This window comes from Macrotis lagotis, chromosome 1 (assembly GCF_037893015.1).
Source record: "Macrotis lagotis isolate mMagLag1 chromosome 1, bilby.v1.9.chrom.fasta, whole genome shotgun sequence".
Lineage (NCBI taxonomy): Eukaryota > Metazoa > Chordata > Mammalia > Peramelemorphia > Peramelidae > Macrotis > Macrotis lagotis.
In genome coordinates this window covers 232,385,798-232,394,847 of record NC_133658.1, presented here as the reverse complement: position 1 = coordinate 232,394,847, position 9,050 = coordinate 232,385,798, and the positions used below count along the sequence as shown (strand labels likewise).

The 9,050-nt window shown below is 37.4% G+C and overlaps 1 pseudogene; it reads right to left on the bottom strand.

The window, feature by feature from the left end:
- Window positions 1-3,232: 3,232 nt before the first annotated feature.
- LOC141515362 (5'-AMP-activated protein kinase subunit beta-2 pseudogene) lies at window positions 3,233-4,120 on the bottom strand (annotated as a pseudogene).
- Window positions 4,121-9,050: the final 4,930 nt, after the last annotated feature.

Here is a 9,050-nt window from a genome sequence, read left to right as displayed (position 1 = left end):
ATATGATTTAATATAAAGGCCTATTAAGCATTTAAATTCCCTTCCAATCTGATCCCTTTAATTTCATATGTAATACGTATTTATGATTTATATATATATAAAACTTTTCTTTCAAATTCCAAGGTGTAGTATCAAATTGACTTTCCTCACATGTAACACTGTCTTGCATATTCATGCTTTTGTGATAGCTGTTTCCCTTGTGATAATGCATTAGTTCCTTACCTCTATATCTTAGAATTCCTTGTTTTCTTCAGGAAGGAAGTTTTTTCTAATTCTTCCAGCTCACATTTCCCTTCTTCAACTATTACTTTCTGTTTATATTAAATATATTTTTCATATACTTACTTGTGCCCAGCTTCTTCCCCTGATATAATAAAAGCTCTGGGGATTTTTGCTATATTTTTGTCTTTGTATAGCTATAACCTATCATAGAACCTGATCCAAAATCTATATTAAATAATTGCTTGTTGATTTACCTGTGTCTCAAATACGTCATTCATTTCCTCTAGCTGACCTCAGAGCCTTTGGTATACTACCATGTCTTCTATTTCTTCTCTGATATTCTACCAAATGCTTTAATGACTCCTTAAGTTCTTTGGAATAAAATACAAGCTCCATTGGCATTGAACAATTTTCACACTGACTACAGTCTCTTTTTATGATCAGTTTCATATTATTTCCCCTCATGTATCCTGATTGCCTGCCAAATGACTTATTGTCCTCTCTATAATGACATTCCCATTACAAGTCTTGCCTTTGTGACATAGGCTTTTCACTATGTCTTGATTGCCTTTTCTTCCCACCACTTTCTCTGAGAATATTTATCTGAACTCAGAAAGGTTAAGTGACATGCTAGTCCTGGGCCACACAATTAGTATATCTCTTCTGCCTTACTGGCTTTCAATCTTATCTATTGCTTAACTATTCATGATTTCTAAATTCAAGTGTACCTGAGACTCCCTCAATGGTTTAAATCTGCTGGAATGGAATTTTCCTTTGTTGTTTCTTCAAATTTTCAATTTTCATAGACAGATTTATTATTGATGTACATCAAGAAATACTTTGGGTCAAGAGGAGATTGTATCAGATATGTGAAATCTTTCATGATTTTCATATCATCCCTCTTTTTAAAAGTACATTCTATTTCCTATACTCTTCATCTATTTTTTTTTTCTGCATAGGTGTACTTTGATGACAATATTGCTTATTAGTCTTTCTCTACTGATCTTTATTCAAAAGTTTATCCATTGGGGGCAATTAGGTGGATGCAATGGATAGAGTACTGGCCTTAGAGTCAGGAGTACCCGAGTTCAAATCTGGTTTCAGAGACTTACTAATTACCTGTGTGGCTTTGGGCAAGCCACTTAGCCTCATAGCCTTGCAAAAAAAAGTTTATCCATCAACTTTCTTCTACTCTCTAGTTACTAGATTTTCATTACACACACACACACACACACACAGACACACAGACACACACACAGACACACAGACACACAGACACACACACACACACACACACACACACACACATCTTTTTTTCCCTTTCCTTTTTTTGAAGGTTACTGGATTCAGTGATTTGTTCAGGTTTTCACAGCTAGTAAGTACCTGAGTCTAGATTTGAACTCAGCTCCTCCTGATTCCAGATAACTACCTTGTTATCACCTAGTTGCCTCAACATATCCTCTTAATATTCATTGCTTTCTCCTTTTACTTATTATATTCTTTTTTCTTGTTTAATATAAATATTTTACTTATTTTCCAATTATATACAATAGTAGTTTATAACCCTCATTTTTGTTAATGTTTTGAATTTTATAATGTTACCCTCGTCCTCCTTTCCCTCCCCTCCCTCCACAGAAGGCAAGTCTGATGATCTTTACGTTGTTTACATGCTATATACACTGATCAAAATTCAATGTGTTGAGAAGGTCCATATAAGTTAACAGTATCATCTTTCCATGCAGGAATGTACCAGTTCACCATCATTAACATAATCATAATTTACCCTTCCCATCCACCCTCTCTGTACTTCACCTGAGTCCTGTACTTGAAGAACAAACTTTCTGTTCAGCTCTGTTGTTTCAAAAAGAAAGTGTGTTCTATTTCAGTGAATTTCCATCTTTTCCCCAGACGAATATGTTCATTTTATCTGGGTAGTTGATTCTCTGTTGTAGTCCCACATTTTTGCCTTCTGGAATATCATATTCCAAGCCCTCTGAGCCCTTATTATAGATGTTGTTAAAAACTATAGTATCCTGACTGTAGTTCCATGATATTTGAATTGTTTCTTTATGTCTGCTTGTAATATTTTCTCTTTGATTTGGGAGTTACAGAATTTGATTATAATATTCTTGGAAGTTTTTATTTTGAACTCTCAGGAGGTGATCAGTGGATTGCCTCATTTCTATTTCATCCTCTGAATTTCAAATATCGGGGCAATTTTCCCAAATTATTTCTTGATAATGAAGTCTAGTTATGATTTTCAGGTAGCCCAATAATTTTTAAAATGTCTCTCCTGGCTCTGTTTTCCAGTTCAATTGTTTTTTGAATGAGATATTTCACATTTTATTCTAGTTTTTCAGGGTTTATTTTTTGGTTTTGGTTTTATTGCTTCTTGATTTCTCACAAAGTTATCAACTTTCCTTAGTTCTATTCTCAATTTCTTCAGAATTTTTGTATCTCCTTTTCCATCTGGATAATTGCTTTTTTTTTTCAGGAAGAATGAACAGTCTTGTATTGGGGGGGGGAAATCATAGTTTTGGGGAACTTGAGGGAAAAAATATAATACTTACACTTAATCTAGGACAGCTTCCAGAGAGATACAAGGAATCCTATGGGAGTGCCAAGCTGCTGGAGTGACCTACTTAGCCGAAAAAGGCTCCTGTCCATTTATTATTCTAGGCAGGGCAGGGAAAGCAGCTCTAAGTGATGTTCACACTTCTGCTCCCCTAGGCCTCTAGAAAGCACCCTACAGCATCCCATAGAAAGAGATTTGACAGTGGCTGGGTTTCCAATACATTAAGATGCTTTATGTATGAAATACATATGCACAAATCCACTCTTTTTACACACACACACACACACACACACACACACACACACACACACATCCACAAACCCACAGATTCTTCTGCAGTCTGACAAAGGAGCAGAATAACCTATAAAAGAGGAGACTCAAAAACATATCAACTGGCCTCCAAGCTCAGTTCTCAATCCTAAGCAAAGTCTGGGATTCAGTCCAGAAATGCAAAGGGGTCATTTCTCCCACTTCCAGGATAGCAGAGTGGGAGTCCGTTCAGATGGGCTTGTACAGCAGAGTTGTGACATACTTCTTTTTGTAGCGATGAGTAGCACTGAGAACCATCACACTATCCTTAATGGACAATGCATACAGGTGGTTGAGCATGGCATGGTTTGGTTCAGGGAGAAGGGCCGGGTCACAAGAGATATTAGTGTCCTTGTTAAGAATAACCTGGAGAAGGTGAGGAGGGAGAATGGGTGGAGATTTGAAGCATTCCTCAGATCGAAAGACGTACATTTCTTGGCCATAAAGTCCTGGTGGAGAACTGGAAAGGTCTCGACCTAAAGTCTCTGAACTCTCCATGGAATCTAACTTCAAAGCATCAAACACCTCAAAATCAGATTTTTTGACATGTATCAAGTTGTTAATGGTGCCAAGCTGGCTGGTAACAACAGGCTCTGATGGATCATGGACCCACTAGCCATCCTCAAAAGACTTGTATTGGTGTTCACCTTCAGGAAGGTCCAAAATGGCAACAAAATCATTGTGGCTTTTAATTAGTGGGATTTTGGCGCTCCAGTTGTTGAAGGATCCAGAGATGAAGACTTCCTTGCCACCCTCAGACCATCGGATGACTGTGGGATGAGCCTGCTGCAGGGGCTTAACCGAATCCTCCAAATCTTGTTGCCAGGACATAAACTGTTTTTCCCCAAAGAGCCTGGAGTCGGGCACACTGAAGACGCTGGGGTCGTCTGTGCTGCCCACCATGACCTTGTGCGGGTGCTCTTGGCCGTGCGGGTGCCTGCCGGCACCATCACCACCGTGGGACTTGGAGCCGTGCCACTCCCCAGGTGCCCTCTCGCTCGTGGTGTTGCCCATGCCGGCTCCGGGGGCCCAGGCTGGGGCGGACGCTAGCCCCGCTCCACCGCCTTCGTGGCCGGGCTCGGGCCCAGCTCCTCCTGCGCGGAAGGGCGTGAGCCAGAGCCTTGGGCCACGGTCCGGGGACGGCCGGCCTAGTCCGGGGCTGCCGCCAGAGGCGCCAGATAATTGCTTTTTTAAGGCATTCTTCTGAATGGACTTTTGAACTGTTTTTTCCATTTGACCTAAAATGGATTTTAAGATTATTATTTTCTTCAGTAAGATGCTGACTTAGTTTTCATGATTTTCCCTTATTTGCTCTCAATTCTCTTCCCAAATTTTCCTCTACCTTCCTTACTTGATTTTCAAAATCTGTTTTGAACTCTCCATAGACTGAGACTAATTTATATTATATTTTGCTTTTTTTTTTTTTTTTTTTTTTTTTTTGCTACGCAATAGGATTAAGTGGCTAGGTAATTATTAAGTGTCTGAGGCCGGATTTGAATTCAGGTCCTCCTGAATTCAGGGTTGGTGCTCTATTTATTGTGCCCCCAAATTTACATTTTTCTGGAAGATTTTGGTTATAGAAGTTTGACTTTTTTATCTTCTGAGTGTGTATTTTGATCCTCCATAAGACAAAAGTAATTGTCTATGGTTGATTTTTTCTTCTGTTGTTTGCTCATTTCACCAGTCTGTGACTTGATCTTAACTCTTTGTTAAGGTGGGGCTCTGCTTCCAGCTTGGAGGATGTCCTGTCTCTGACTTTTGAGGGTTTTTGCAGCTGTTTTCAGGCACACCCTCCAGTGGCCTCAGTTCCTCCAAGGTCTTATGAGAGGCTCTCCTGGTCTTTGTTCTGGTCTATGGATAATCACAAACACTTTCCTCTACTCTGGATCTATGAGGAGGGTCTCTTCTGGAAGTGGAGACCAGACTGAGACCTGGATCTGGGTATGGGCAAAGTAACAGAGTTCTGCCTCAGTGATAGCAAATAGACCTCTGCAATCTCACCTCACCCCTTATCATCTGTGGGATGAGTACTCTAAAAGCAGCTACAGGTTGGCTCCCTGCCTGATGGCTCAACAGGCCTGCTCCTGGTTTCTGGGCCAGATCTGCACAGAGGTCTGTACTGGACTAGGCCATGTGCTCACTCTGGTGTACTAGAGTTTTCTTATTGACCTTCAAAGCTGTCCTTGGCAATCCCTGGTCTGAGCAGTCTGGAAACTGTCCCTGTTTCCAGGGACTCAGGTGCCCAGTGGGTTGTTCTTGGATGGCTGGATCTGGTTTGCTCTGGTGCAGCCAATGTGGCTCAGGCTACGCTGTGGCCTTTTCCAAGCCTGGTCCTAACAGACCTTTACCACTAAGCTTCCAGGTTACCTTGGGCTGGAAAATTGTTTCATTCATGCTTTCTTTGAGTTCTGCTACACTTGAATTTGGTTATGTATTTGGAGTGATCTGGCAGAGAGCTCCTGGGATTTCCTACCTTCATTCCACCATCTTGTTTCTGCCCCTCTTGCGAGATCATTTCTATATTTAAACTATAAATCTTATTCTCTGGTTTATCTCGATACAGTATGAACTTTTGTTTTGTCTGACAGAATTTTTCAAATTCTTGTTTTTTTTTATTCAGTTGATACAGTAATTCTTTCCAGACTTTCATTTTTTTCTGTTTGTCTTTTCAAAGACAAAGAACTCCTTCTCTTCCTTCCTTCCTTCTATCTTTCTTACCTTCCTTATTTCCTTATTTCTCTGTTCCTCTATGTATTTCTTCCTTTTTTTCATTCTGTAATGTCTTTACTAGCTTATCTTATCTTCCCTTCGACCACTTCACAAAATTGCAAAAAAGAGACAACCTTATAACAAATAATGGATAGCTAAGCAATCACATGCATACATTTGACATGCCTCGAACTATGTCTCATTCTGCATTTCTTTGCCAAGAAAAGGCTATGAAGTTTCTCTAGAGTCATGGTTGTCCATTGCATTGATTTGAATTCCTAAAGTCTTTTATAGTTGATTTTATTTATACTGTGTTTGTTACTATATGAACAGTCTTATATTGCACATTGGAAACAAAACTATTGGAGTCTAAATACTGGAATTCTACAGCCATAGAGGATATAAAATAGGCTACTTCAAAAATGTTGGTAGATTTGTTTCACTTTTTGACAATTTATAGTTTGATTCCTTTTTGAACTATTTATTGTTAGATTTACAGTTTCATCCATATATGTTCTTAGCTAAAATGTCTTAGTTGGGTCTTACGTCAAGCTTTCTGCAATTCTTTGCTCAACTCCATTACTCATGTCACTGTTTCATGTGCTGATATGGATTTAAATCTCTGAACACTTGCCATTGTAAACTTTTATTTTAAATTGACATTTTGCTTTGCTGACATTTTTTCTTCTTGACCAATGAAATGAGTGTTTTCTGGCTGACACAGAAACTTTTGTGTTTGAGAATACAATTTTTTCAAACTTCTGTAGGGGATGGTGGCAATCAACATGATTCATTCATCATTTCCCCTTTTTGAGGGAGTATTCATAGATTATTTGAATAATTCGTATTGGAACTGCTGTTAATCTGCCATCTAGGATAATTGATAATCTCACTGCATGTAGAAACTTTTTTTATGATTTTACTCTGTATTGCAGGGCAAAATTATGGCCCAAATGATTGACTCTTAAGTCAGTTGTGAGCTTTGATTATATATATGATGTAACTGCAAGAAGTATACTAATGAGAGGCAGCTAGGTGGTGCAGTGCCTAGAGTACCAGCCCTGGAGTTAGGAGGTCCTGAGTTCAAATCTGGTCTCAAACACTCAATGCCTAGCTGGGTGACCTTGGGTCAGTCACTTAATCTCTTCATTTTGTAAAAACAAAAAACAAAGAAAAAAGAAATATATACTAAGGAATAGAAGACTTCAAGCAAATAATATAATTATTTGTATATTTTCAAGGAAGAGAAGGAAGCTAACATTGCTTAAAGTAGAGACCTATAAAGTACAAAAGTAACTAAATTATGTTCCTTTGACGATTCATGTATTTTGCTACCAGATCTGGGAAGATGCCTTCTCATTAGGGAAATCAAATGAATATAAATCCAGTGGCCAAGGCAACTTTATATATTCTTGTAAATTATGCAATATTTACATGTTCATATTGGTATTGATCAATATAAATTAAAATTAAGGTGATGTATACTTTCATTTTGGTGCAGGACAAAGAAATGGGACAATTTGATTATCTTCTCTACATAGGTGAAAGATGGGAATTCTGCTTATGTTCTCTTTAGCACAGCAATAACTTTTAAAACATCCCATAAAAGATTCCCATATCAGGAAGTGGCTTTTTCTTTCTAGGAAGTTATTATCTACCTTAATTTTTATAGTTATTGGCTATTCAATGTATATATAGCCCCATCTGACACTCTGTTGGAAGAATGAACTTACTATTATATAGGTGGGAGACTTTTGGTCAATTTAATTTATTAATCCTAAAAATTTTTATAGTATACATTTCATTATCCTCTTAATGTTCACCTGCACTAAAGTCATTTAGTTTATTTAGTTTAGAGAGACCATGCCATATGGTGCAAAGAACATTAGCTCTGGAATCAGAAGACTCAATTCAACCTTGCCTCTGATGCTCTGTGACATCCTGGTCAAGTCATTTCAGTTCTGTCAGTCTTGGTTTTCTTATACATAAAATGAGGGAAATGAATGACTTGACCTTTAATATATACTTGTCATTAAGACAATAAAGTGAACTAACCAACCAATGAAATAATAATTGTTGCCCTCTGGTTCATGAGGAAACCAACTCTACTTATCACTCAGTAAGCATTTATTAATATCTTACTAATGTAAAAGGTGTCATGCTAAATTTTGATGATATAAAGATAAAAGCAAAAACAGTCCTACCCTTTTGGGAATTTACATTATAAGAGATGTAACTTACTCCCTTACTAATAAAGGATAGAAAATTATATACAAGGAATGATATACAAAATACATATAGAGTAGAAGTAAGATAACTTTAGAGGAGAAGGCACTAGTAGCTAGACAAACAACTTCTATAGAAGGTTGAATTTGAACTGATTCTTTTTTAAAGTTATTTTATTTTTTCAATCATAGGCAACATGGTTTTCAACTTTCATCTTTTTGAATTCTTTTGTTTTCCACATCCTTCAACCTCCCTCTCTTTCTTCCCTAATCCCCATGACAACAAATAATCTGATATAAATTAAACATGTATTCGTACAAGGAATCATGTTTAACATATTTCCATATTAGTCATGTTGTGAAAGAATAAAAATAAAGAAAAATGATATAATAAGTTTTAAAAAGTGAAAATAGTATGTTTTGATCTGTTCAGATTCCATATTTTTTCTTTAAATACAGATGGCATTTATTATCACAAATTTTTAGAATTGTCCTTGATCACTGAAGCATTTTAGAGAAGCTAAATTCATTATAGTTGAATATCATACAATGTTGTTATTAATGTATACAATGCTCATCTGGTTTTGCTCACTTCACCTAGAATCAATTCATACAAGTCTTTCCAGCCTTTTTTTGAAATCTGCATGTTCTGTATTTCTTAGAGAACATAGAACTCTATCACATTCATATACCATAACTATTTTTAGTTATTTGCAAGGCAATGGGGTTAAGTAGCTTGCCCAAGGCCACACAGCTAGGTAATTATTAAGTGTCTGAGGATGGATATGAACTCAGCTACTCCTGACTCCACAGTCAGTGCTCTATGTGTCACCTAGCTGCCACTCATATACCATAACTTTTTCAGCCCTTTCCCATTTGATGGCTATCCCTTCATTTTGCAATTCTTTGCCACTACAAAAAAGAGCTGCTATAAATATTTTTGTACATGTAGGTCTTTCCCCCCTTTTTTATAATCTCTTTGGGAAATAGATCTAGTAGCATTATTACTG